Source organism: Mixophyes fleayi, chromosome 2 (assembly GCF_038048845.1).
Source record: "Mixophyes fleayi isolate aMixFle1 chromosome 2, aMixFle1.hap1, whole genome shotgun sequence".
Classification (NCBI taxonomy): Eukaryota; Metazoa; Chordata; class Amphibia; order Anura; family Limnodynastidae; genus Mixophyes; species Mixophyes fleayi.
Genome location: NC_134403.1, coordinates 304049832 through 304061903, shown reverse-complemented (window position 1 = coordinate 304061903; position 12072 = coordinate 304049832). Strand labels below are relative to the sequence as shown.

The 12072-nt window shown below is 38.3% G+C and overlaps 1 protein-coding gene across 1 annotated transcript in view; it reads right to left on the bottom strand.

Annotated features, from left to right (window-relative positions):
* The window catches only part of DHRSX (dehydrogenase/reductase X-linked), a 323541-nt gene extending 315054 nt beyond the window's left edge, over nt 1-8487 (bottom strand). Inside the window, exon 1 of the mRNA XM_075196491.1 lies at nt 7418-8487. The gene's annotated coding sequence lies outside the window, so the exon portion shown is untranslated. The remainder of the gene's footprint in view (nt 1-7417) is intronic.
* Between the last annotated feature and the right edge of the window lie 3585 nt (nt 8488-12072).

The following is a 12072-nucleotide window of genomic DNA, read 5'->3' as shown; positions in this document are numbered from 1 at the left end:
CTCTCCATGACTACCTGGAGACATCTGAGGTTATAACATTTCCAAGACCTGATTTGTCTGTAGTTCCATTAGACAACCCAACTTGGGAACATTTTGTTAATAGCTCCTTCTTTGAAGATGGAGCCCCTTTTTCTGGCTATGCGGTGGTCCCCTTAGTTGGCATTCTTGAGTCTAGTCTCTTACCCTCTTATTACTCTGCCCAGATGTTTGAACTTGTGTCAATTACTAAGGCACTTACCCTTGCTCAAGCGAACACTGCCAACATGTGCACTGATTGCAGATATATTTGAGGTGTACTTCATAACTTTGAGACTCTCTGGTTTCCTGACCCCTACTAGCACCCCTGTCAAACACGATGACTATTTCTCTGTTGTTAGATGCAGCTTTATTTACATAATTCATTTCCATTGGGAAGCACGGTGGCTAAGTGGTTAGCACTTCTGCCTCACAGCGCTAGGGTCATGAGTTCAATTCTCGACCATGGCCTTATCTGTGTGGAGTTTGTATGTTCTCCCCGTGTTTGCGTGGGTTTCCTCCGGGTGCTCCGGTTTCCTCCCACACTCCAAAAACATACTGGTAGGTTAATTGGCTGCTATCAAAATTGACTCTAGTCTCTCTCTCTCTCTCTCTCTCTGTCTGTCTTTATGTGTGTGTATGTTAGGGAATTTAGACTGTAAGTTTAAATGGGGCAGGGACTGATGTGAATGAGTTCTCTGTACAGCGCTGCGGAATCAGTGGCGCTATATAAATAAATGGTGATGATGATGATGATAATGAAATGTCACAGAGAGAAAAAAAAATTAATTTCCCATCTCCAATGATGATGTTCTTCTGGTTTTATTTGCCTGACAAGATCCTGGCCACTGGACCCATGAAGGAATATTGTGAAAATGAAAGCTTGTAATTTTTGTGAGCTCGTTAAATGCTGATACCAGCAAATGCAATAGCATAATGTTAGAGCACCCACCTGTGAGAAAAAGTCTAAACACACAAATAAATCTCAGTCACAGTTCTGGCTTTCATCCAACTGAAATATGGTGACACGACCTGAAGTGAGTAGATCAATTAATATCGCTCAAAACCATCAATAAATTGAATTATTTCTTAAGAAATGTTTGGACCAATCTATGTGTAAACCTTTATAATGAATTAATTATAAGGACTGTTTAACTGAGGACATTGTGAATATAAAGGCTACCTGTAACTAAATATAAAGGTTCATATAATGTTTTCTTTTTACAACAAAGCCACTGAATGTTGTTCAGCGTGTTCAAGTAAAAAAATTTTTCTTTTTCCATTTGTCTATTTCAGTTTGAATACTTTCACTACTGTAAAATTTGTGCTGTGTCTGCTTCAAGAAATCTGACCCAAACCTTCAGACAACTTGGATTTTCATATTTATGTACAATACACATATTATATTTAACCTATAGTTACTGACTTATAAACATAACAAATTGTAGGTTCTACACAGCTCACAGATCACTGAAACATATCCACAAAATATGTTTGAGTGATTTATTACAATCATGCTTTTGTGGAATACAATTCTTATTTTTTTTTAAAAAAAGCTAATTATATTCACAAAGTAAATATTCAGTAAACTCCATGGAAGTAGGGCTTAATGGCCAAACCTTTATGATTCAAAGAGTTTTCTGTACGTGCCTAACAGTGTGTCCTAGAAGAATAAAAGCATATCTCCCAACTGTCCCGATTGTGATGGAACAATTCCGATTTGAGGGGATTGTGCCACCGTCCTGCAGTCAGCATCACTAAATTTGGTGTCATGTCCCCACATGGGCCAGAGACAGAGGTGTTTAAGGGGAGGGGAGAGGTTTGGGGTTATTGTATTGCTTCTAAGGCCCATTGTGATTTGGACAAACCCCAAATGTGACACAGACACGCCCCTTTTTGGAAGAGATTTGGGGGTATATTTACTAAACTGCGGGATTGAAAAAGTGGAGATGTTGCCTATGGCAACCAATCAGATTCTAGCTGTCATTTTGTAGATTGCACTAAATAAATGAAAGCTAGAATCTGAATGGTTGCTATAGGCAACATCTCCACTTTTTCAAACCTGCAGTTTAGTAAATACACCCCTTGGTTTTGTCACAATCAAAACATTGCAAATGTTGGAGGGTATGCAAAGGGAAGATGTAAAGGAATGTGTAAATGTGACATCTGTACATGCTTCTGTATGGCATTATGTAGTGTGACATTATGTATATGAGTTGTAGGTAATTAGATACAAAATCTCATGTGTAGAAAACTAGAGAATAAAGATCAATATTCAAGATGGAGACGTTAGATTTAATTGTAAACTTAACTGGGTAATTACCAAAAGGAAAGGAATATGTATTAATAAATGTTTCCAGCAAAATCTTGTTTAGTACTCATATATACAAACTGTTCATTTTTTTTTTCTTTTGTTTCATTTTATAAATTCTAGTGCATCCTTCTTTTGGGGAATATGTTTCTGTAATTAGTGTAAATACTTAGCTGAATACTTAACCATAGTTTTATGGATTTGTAAGTCACTCCACAAATTAATACTTAATTATAAAAGTAAATTGTTTACAGAGATACTTTCAGAGTTTCAGAAGTGTCATGAACTCATTGTTTAGGGATAAACTATTTAAAAAAAAAATGGAGGTAAATAATATCAAATTTGACACTTCAACAGAGTTGCTGCTGATTATCAATGCATTTTAATTTAAAAAATACCATGGGTTTAAAATTTGTTAAGATTAAATATTGCAAATTTTGATTCATATCTTTCGCCTTAAAATATGTTACTTAAATTACATCCTGCCGCTTTCAAGAGTATACAAAATGTAATTTTCTTACCAGCTGTAAAAACATTTTTTTTCCGACAGAAAGACCAAAACGGAGATCTTTAAAATTCCTATGTGTTAGGTAACACTATGACAACACAGGAACAAGTACTAAACCATTGTTTTTTTTTACCACTTCCCTACAATCTCTCATCCAGATACTGATAACTTTTGGAGAAGTTTTGTGAATAAAAATAATGGTTAATCAACACATTTTGAAAAACAACAAGCAAATATTTCTAACAGTTGGTAAACCTGTTCCTGTTTAATTAAGTGCAGTCTAGTATACAGCATCTAGCGGTGCGAGCACACTGAATATGCCTGATCAAAATTGATATGCCATAGAGACAACTTTGCATGTTTTCATGTGCTCAGCTCCAGTAACCCAGGCATATGGCCACACTTCCTTGTCTTCTGCCAGTAATGGAATATATTGCAGCTCAGTGCAGTTTGCTATTATGTTTTTATGCTATTTTCTAATTCTATCCAAGTGATAAGTGCTTCTCATATAACCAAATAGTCTGATTGTCACATTTCTACTCCATGACCTAATTAAGTAAACACTGTGCAGACTAAAATCTTATTGTGACAGAGTCAAACCGCCTCCATAATCAGTTACATGATCACAATTAATCTGTGCTCCTTATGTTAGCTACCTATGCTTCAAGCTGGCCAGACTCTGGCCAATCCTTCCACTCAACCCAAGAATCAAACGGCAGAATCATTGTTTCATTTGGCTACATTCATTGGTTGCCAGATCTATCATTTATCTTCCAGTTGATATTGCTTCTATCAATTTTGATCAACGTTACGGTTTTTTTGGGACCAGACATAATGCAATATCAGGTCAATTGTCCAGATGGGTGGCTTAGTACAAGTTGGTTGTGCTGTTGGTTTTAGAGAGGTATGCTTCTAAGTTGTACTGTTACAACTGGAGAATTATAATAAAAATGTGTTAAATAAATTACGAAGTTAATTTATATTTAATTTGGCTAAATACAAAAAATACATAAATTTGTTTGTGTTAATGAACATGTTAACATGCTTGTTTTAAAACACACGTTAATGGGGTATAAGTACACTCAACAAGGTGCAGATCTGAAGATATCTGTGAAGATAAATACGGGTCTAGGTCCACTCTGCTCTAACAAACAATACACTACAGGATACATCCAATACGTATGTGGAATATAAACTCACAAAAGAACGTACAGGAAAAATAAAAAAAAGTATTCAATTAATGTCACCTTTTAATAACATTGACATTAATGATAAAACATTAAAAAATATAAAAAATAAAAAAAGTATTTTGTTTTGTTTTTTTCCCATGAAAGATATTTGTTTGGATGCTTTGAATGTCTACTGTACATAAAATACATTTTTACAGTTGCTCCTGTTTGCAAACACTTGTCATAGCATGCACATGCATACACAACCATTATCACAGAGATACGGCTGAAAAACAAGTAACTGAGAGTTGACCAGAACCTGAATTGGGTGCTGCTTTGTGCGCTTAAGTACGGCACGCTCCTGCTGTACATTAACTACAGTCATCCGTCCTTTTCCCTCCCAAAGATCGCAGTCTGTTGTAAGTGTCCTTTGCACTTACAAATTAATTGAACATTGCTACATTCTATAGTGTACTGCCCTGTTCTGGGCGTTCTCAGAATAATTATAAGGATTATACGCACAAAATCAGAATTTATGTCCCTTAATGAATCAGGCCCACTGTCTGTAGTAACAAAATGAAGGTTTAGAGATCATGTTGGAATCTTTAGCTTTCTATTTGAAACTAGGTTATTTCTGTGTATTCCTAAATGGTACGGGGGTTCCTATAATGAGATGCCCTAAAGTAGTTTTGTCAGACAACAAGTTTTATTGGTGGCAGCAAAATTAAGGTAGTTAACTTAAAAATATTGCAGTTTCCTGGTACAAATATATAAATTAGTGATATTATAGTCCAACATGAAAGATTATCAGTTTTGAATACATGCACAGTTTTCAGTACTTAAGCAACAGGTTAAGGGGTTACTTCTTACACACATAAGTGTGTAATGCACCAGAGTCATTGTCCTTGTTTTAAATGGATACTGTGGTTAAGCCAAAATGGTGACATTTTTTACTTTGTGAATATTTGTAGAAATAAGGCACAATATAAATACAGTATATAACTACGGTAGTGGACTTCCCAGATAGACAGTGACCTAATCAATGCTGTATTTGACAAGAAATAATCCCTCAGGATGATTTCTATGAATTTGAATACCTCTGTTGATTACATAATACAACTCATGCCATATGTACATGCTGGACGTGGGTTTAAACTCTGGTGCCATTTATAAACAGCACCATTAAATGGTGCTCATCAGATATTGAGACAGCCTATGAGACTGGACCACCATTGTTAATAACATTCTGAAGGTCCAGTGGGAAGACCAGGAGTCATACTGAGTTGTTACTGGCCCCATGGTAATTGCATGCAGTGTTTCAAAAGAACACCATGGGGCAGATTCAATTAGTCACAAGGGGGTAAATGTATCAAGCTGAGAGTTTTCCGGCGGGTTTGAAAAACCAATCAGATTGTAGCTATGATTTATTTAGTATATTCTGCAAAATGACAGCTAGAATCTGATTGGTTGCTATAGGCAACATCTCCACTTTTCAAACCCGCCGGAAAACTCTCAGCTTGATACATTTACCCCACGGTCTCATTTTTGCATTTGAAACTTGAATCAGGCCCCTCAAAGCATTAGTAATGCTTACAAAAATGATCTTACATGCAGGTATGTGTGTGCTAGAGAATTTAGACTATAGGGCACTGGGGAACAGGGGAAGGGGCAGATGAGAATGATTAAACATTCACTGTAAAGCGCTGTGTAACATGTTGGCGCTAAATACATTTGAAAATTGAAAAGACTCTTAAGGGGCTCCTCCTGGTAATAACACATACATAAAGAAATTGGGGAGAAAATCATACAGTGGACCTAAAAGTACCACAAACCTTCAAATTGTACACATATCTGGTATCCCCCATACCTGGAAAAGCTAGGCATATTGCCATAATTGTCTAGGGTAGTCCTAATTGCATCTATTTTTCCCAAGCTAATACCCATAAAATAATTAACTATGCTACAAAATAATATCCCTATCTCTTCTGAAAAAAATTACCTAAAAATATAGCTTTCTTAGACTTCTAAATAAAAAAATATTCACAGCACAATAGAAATACACAAAAATTGTGTTTGGTCATTAAGGTTCAAACTACCGCTGGCCACCCTGTATATGTCTTGTAAATGTTAGCTCTTAGGGGCAAAAAAATCATCATCATCATCATTTAAAAAAAAATCCTATTTGCTTTGGTTGTTATGCAAAATTACACTTGTCTCTTGTACATATCTTGTAATTTTGCACAACACTGTGTACATTGTGGTTTCTGTGTATATATACAAATAGATTAATGAATTAACATTAGTTGGGTGATGAGAAAAAATGACTTTCATTTTACAGACTGAGAGTGTTGGATTAGTATGGTGTATACTTATCAGTCACAGTAAAGCTGCCAGTGCTGGGGGGTTTGACAGAACACCATATCAAAGGGTAATGTCTGAGGTAAGCTTTTCTGCAGATGGAACGCATTTTGATAAATATACCTCATTTAAAGAAGCTGTGTCCAATCTTCCTGCCTCGCCATCTTTGCTGTGAGCGTTTCAAGCTTTGTGTTGATAAACTATTTGTCTTTTCAATTACTCTCCTGCTTGTATCCCAAGGGTTCTCCTTCATCATCAGTTTGAGAACGCTGCTGTTATCTCTTGCATATCAATTTGGACTGCGCTATCTGTCGCTCCTTGTCTCCCTTATTAATGTTCTGAGACAAAATAAATCATATGTGCGCTGTGTTTCTCGTGGATCAAGGCTGCACATACAGGCTCACACCAAATCCTGACACCTTCCTATTCTCAAATATCATAGCTTTTATTAAATGCTTTCAGTATACAGTATCTAAATGAATGAACTCATTAATGAGCAGTGAATCTTTAAAATTCTAATTCATAGTGTACTCAAAATAAATCTATATTTATAAAGGACAAACAGGTTGTGTGATATAAGGTTTGTTTTGTAATGTAATACTGATTTCAAGAGTCAAATTATTAACCAAGTAGAGTATAGGAAGTCTGGACTCACTACTTGGACTGGAATAGTTATTAGACCTGTTAACCTTAACTGTTGCCCTGAATGACCTCTAACCCTTTGCAAATACCATGAGATAACCCCGTCATCTGAAGACGATTCTTCTTTGAGATTTTAATCTCAGATTAACACATAGATGAATTGATTAAATGCCTATTCTGATTGACTAGTTCTGTAATTTACCATTTAATATAATTCAACTTTTTAATAGCTTTGTTTACAGAGTTGCTGAATGGACAGTGAAATAATTCATATTAATACAGGAACATTGCATCTGTGGGGAAACGATGTAATATGTACTACTATTTACATAATATGTACTACTATTTACATAATTTGACAGTTAAGCAATATATATTCTCATATTTTCCTCGGAATGACAAAAGACGACTTACCAGGTCACCCTGAGTTACTTCTGAAGGTCAGTTTCTGGTCTTTGCTTTTCATGGAAAACAGTGGTTAATGAGTGGCTCATTTATTCCTTAAGTGACCAGCTCCGTTGCCTAATCCATTGTCCAACATCCTAGGTTAAATCCCATGATCACAATCCACATCTCGGCAAATATACCACAAGATCACATAGAGGATTAACAGAATGGCAAAAATGAACAAAGCTACTAGAATAGCCTTGGTCACAGGAGATATGAGGGACTGCATCTCACCTACAGGTTTAGTCTAAGAAGAATAGTTTGCAATTACTGTGATTAATGAAGCAAAGGTTAACTGGTGGTCTCTGGCACCGACATGCAACTGCTGTGGAGCAAGGTACAAACTAGGACCTGTGGATCATCTGCATTGCTTCGTGCCAACTTGAATGAGATGTACAAACGGTGCTTTATTCCCCGTGACAGGGAAAAGGGAAAGAAAATGACAGCTTGTCTATACACAGATTCAAAATCTGCTCTGCACACGTCCATCTGAGTCTCCAGCATAAGAGATCAAAGCTTTAGCTAGAGCAAAGAGAAGGACGGCGTGGAGGAAACTTAATGATGCTAATAATCCTGCCATGGGAGCAGCCCTGATCCTCCTGACTTCCTTTATCCTAGCAGAAGACACAGGACACATTCAAACTTGAAGAACAAAAAAAATTAGCGAAAAGAGTTGAATTGAACTTGATGTGAACTCCTGCTGTTGCTTCCATCAAAAGCCATCAGCTGAGAACAGAGAGAAGGTGGCAGAATAACTGGAAAGAGGCGTGAAAGTTGGAGAAGCAATGGTTAAGAAGGTCAGAGGTGTGAGGTTCAGCACTACTACCTATAAGACGAGATGTTGGAGTTAATGATGAGTCAGTGCTGGCAAAACAAGTATTATTATAGTCGAATTAGAGTTAGCATACATATATGTGGCAATTAGTCAGTATGCATGCATGTATGATAAAGGGAAGGTTTGTTAGCATGTGTTGTGTGAGAGACTCCAGTGTGTGTGTCTGCAGCTAGGCTGCTGCAGACTGAGAACTAGGTTGATTAGTATTCCACCCAGCAAAGTCTCTCCCTCCCTCTTCTACCTCAATATCTCCCTCTGTCTTCCCCCTTTCTCACTGCAAAACTCCTCCCCTGCTTCTCTATCATTCACTGAACGGCACACTCTCCCCCATTCCTCTGGTGTCATTATTATGTTGTGTTTAGACAGCACGCTGCAGGTTACAATATAAATACAAAAGCAGAGTACAGTGCAGAGACGTTCTGTCTGTGCAGTGAATGATCACACTGTTCTGCTGCAACATAACATAAGCATGGTGGGATATAAATGGGAGATACTTGTTAGTGCATCAGGTATCATGGTAAGTGACATACATTTAGAGCCAGAACAGTTATACCTGATGCTATATAAGACTGTTAACTATGTCACCTTTACTTCAATGTCAAAACATTGCTTTAAAGTGACTAGTGTTCTAAATAGAATATTCTGTCTGTCTAATAGAAGACTATTAGTTTTTATTGAGGTGGTAAAAATTTCTCCTAATACATTCAGTCCTAGCAGACAATATATTTTAGTTTAATTCCTCAGTGGTTTTAGATCTGATGGTATCCCTAATTAGGTGTGGTGTGCAATGGTTGACTTAGACATTTATTTTTCCACTTGGTAAATATGTACACTTTGATCCATCACTTCCAAAGCACATTTGTGTTTTACGGCTATTGCTGATTCACACCATCCATCTACAGGTTGCTGAATAAGCAAATGATAAAGTTCTTCTGTAGAGAACTGTGTTCCCAGTTCCACCCCAACCACATTGACCGTAGTTATTCTAGTTGTATTCATTCAATAGTACAGCATGGCATTTTGCATAAAGGAGCCTATTTATCAAAGATCTCCCTCTTATAATTTTGAGGTAAATTCCAGAAAACAACAGTTTTCGGGGTATGACCGCTAAATAACTATGTATTATTCTAGCATCGCAACACATATCTAAGATATCTGCTGCTTTGAATTTCTCACCGTTTTACTGAGCACTCCGCATAACAGTGTATGGGAAGTGCTCAGTAACGCTATGTATTAAACTAGAGAAATGTATTTCCTTTTCTACATGTTAATGTATGCCAACTGAAGCTGGCGCCATCTGAAGCTGGCGTACATTAACATATCAGAAATCTATCGCAGCTGTCAGCTCTGCTCTTCAGAGCAGAGCTGGACAGCGCATGTGTGGAGGGATCATGCGATCCCTCCCTGTCACATATCGTACCTTTTGCCTTTCAGGATGTTAGTGCGCATGTACCAAGTTTTTGGTCGGCGCATGCGCACTAACGAAGAGTAGAAAGAAAAAAAAGAAAAAAAAAGATAAGATCACCGCAGCTTTCAAAATTGAGAAAAGACTGCGGTGAACAAGTGAGTCACTTCTTAGGGACAGCAGGTTATCGGCACTGCAGTCCCTGAAAAGTTTTTTAATACATTAAAAATACATACAATCCTTATCAAGGAAATAAGGATTGAAAAGTTGCAACTGAAAAAAACGAAGGGTCATAAATAGACCCCAAAGACAGAGTAAAAGTGTAATTAGAAAATTGTATCATTAGAGGTTCTCCCCTTGGCAAAACTGCCTATTCCACTGCGATTAGTGGAGTGTGAAAGATGGTAGAATATTCATCCGGTTATGGAAACAAAGTACTGTACTAAGAGGAGCTAATGTGCTGTTAGTAGGTCAAACTGGCTTGGATCGTACCTGCTGAGCACAGACTGGAGACTGGCATATATACTCCATACAGCAGCGCTGTATGGAGGATATATAGAAGACGGCCCAGTTCGGGCTGTCTTCTGCCAAGGGTGTCCTGCCCGAGTCCTCAGAGACGTGTGTTCAACCCAAGCTGACCAAGTCTTGTGCTAAACCAAATTAATCTTCTGTTCCAGACTTCCGACCACCTACCTTCAATGGGGATATCCAGCAATTTAATACTCTTATAAAATTTTGTATATCTTATTTTTCATCAGTACCTGACCTCCTAGATACCCAACAAAAGCAAGTGTATTACCTGTTATTCAACTTTACAGGAAAAGCTCTGGAATGGACAAGCCCTTTATTGACACCAGAGATCCCATTTTTTCTGATTTGCAGCTTTTTTTCTGATGCAGTGATAAAAGAATTTGCTCCTTCACTTGCCAATCGTACTCCCAGCATGTCTTCTATGCCATCTTCTTTGTCTCCAGTTACCCAAGCCTTGGAGTTGGCTTCATGTTCTATTCAATTTGAACAACCATGTGTCCCTAAAAAGACTCATTAAAAAAAAAGCAAAGAAGAAGAAGAGAGGGTCTTCTGGGTATCAACTCTCTTCTGGCGTAGTTTCTGCACCTTTTCCGTCCTTAGACAAGGACTTTTCAGCTACATGCCCAATTTTGGATTATGACTCTGACTTTTTTGACTGGTCTTGGAAATTTGGGCATCTGACATCCGCTCTTAAAGGGGGGGAGGTACTGCCATGATCTACCTCCTGCAACTCCTGTCTGCCCGGTACCATGTTGGACTTTTGCCTTTGTATGTATCCTGCCTGTAGTACCACTGTTCCACCAAAGTGGCCACTGTGGTACTTAGACTGCTCTCCTACCTGCCAGAGTTGCGCTCGTTACTCGAGGATGCTTAACACCTGTCCTTGTTCTATAAAAGCCTGCTTGTCCCTGCAGCCTTTGCCAGATCATCTGTTGCCATTACCTGTGCTGCTTTTCCTGTATGTTTTCCTGATTGATCTCCTGGTACTGACCTCTGCTTGTCACTCTGTTTTGGCACCTGTTTCTGTGACCCCTGACTCGGCTTTGATTGTGTCTCTGCACCTGCTTCTCCCTTGTATTGCGGTGAACCGTCTGGCTCAGGTCCCTGGCCTGTTTGACTCTTCTATGTCACTGTGTATGCAGTGTGTTGCTTCCCCAGCTACCCAGCTTCCTCAGTCTGAAGCAGCTACCCAACTATTCTAGCACCCATGTCTGCAGTAGTTACACCATCGTGTCTCCTGAGTCACCCGTGATTTCTCCAGTGCCTCGTGTCTCCTGAGTACTGACACCTGTGACTCCTCCGGTGCCTCGTGTCTCCTGAGTCCTGTCACCCGTGACTCCTCCAGTGCCTCGTGTCTCCTGAGTACTGACACCTGTGACTCCTCGGTGCCTCGTGTCTCCTGAGTCCTGTCACCCGTGACTCCTCCAGTGTCTTTTGCCTCTTGAGTTATCCAGGTATCCTGATAACTGTGATTTCACCTGCCTCTCCGGCCTCAGTATCTGTCAATTCTCTTGCTATTATTGCCTTACCCTACCGAATTGCATCCTGAAACCTGTGTACTGTTGTTTAATAACAATCGCTTTGTTCACTACAATTGTCAATGTAGGCAAGCAATACATAAAAGCAAAATAATCATATGCATTATGAATTATTGCAGAACTGATGCTGTGTAGTTGTCATTCTAAAGTAAAGTGAGTATTTCACCAACATAGGTCTCTGACATTAAATTTTTTTGGTCTCATCTGCAGGGTGAATAAGGCTGAAGCCAAACTTCAGATAGAGATCATCTACCCCTATGCTGAACAGATCATACATATACATAAACATTATTGTAAGCAGATGGATACAAAA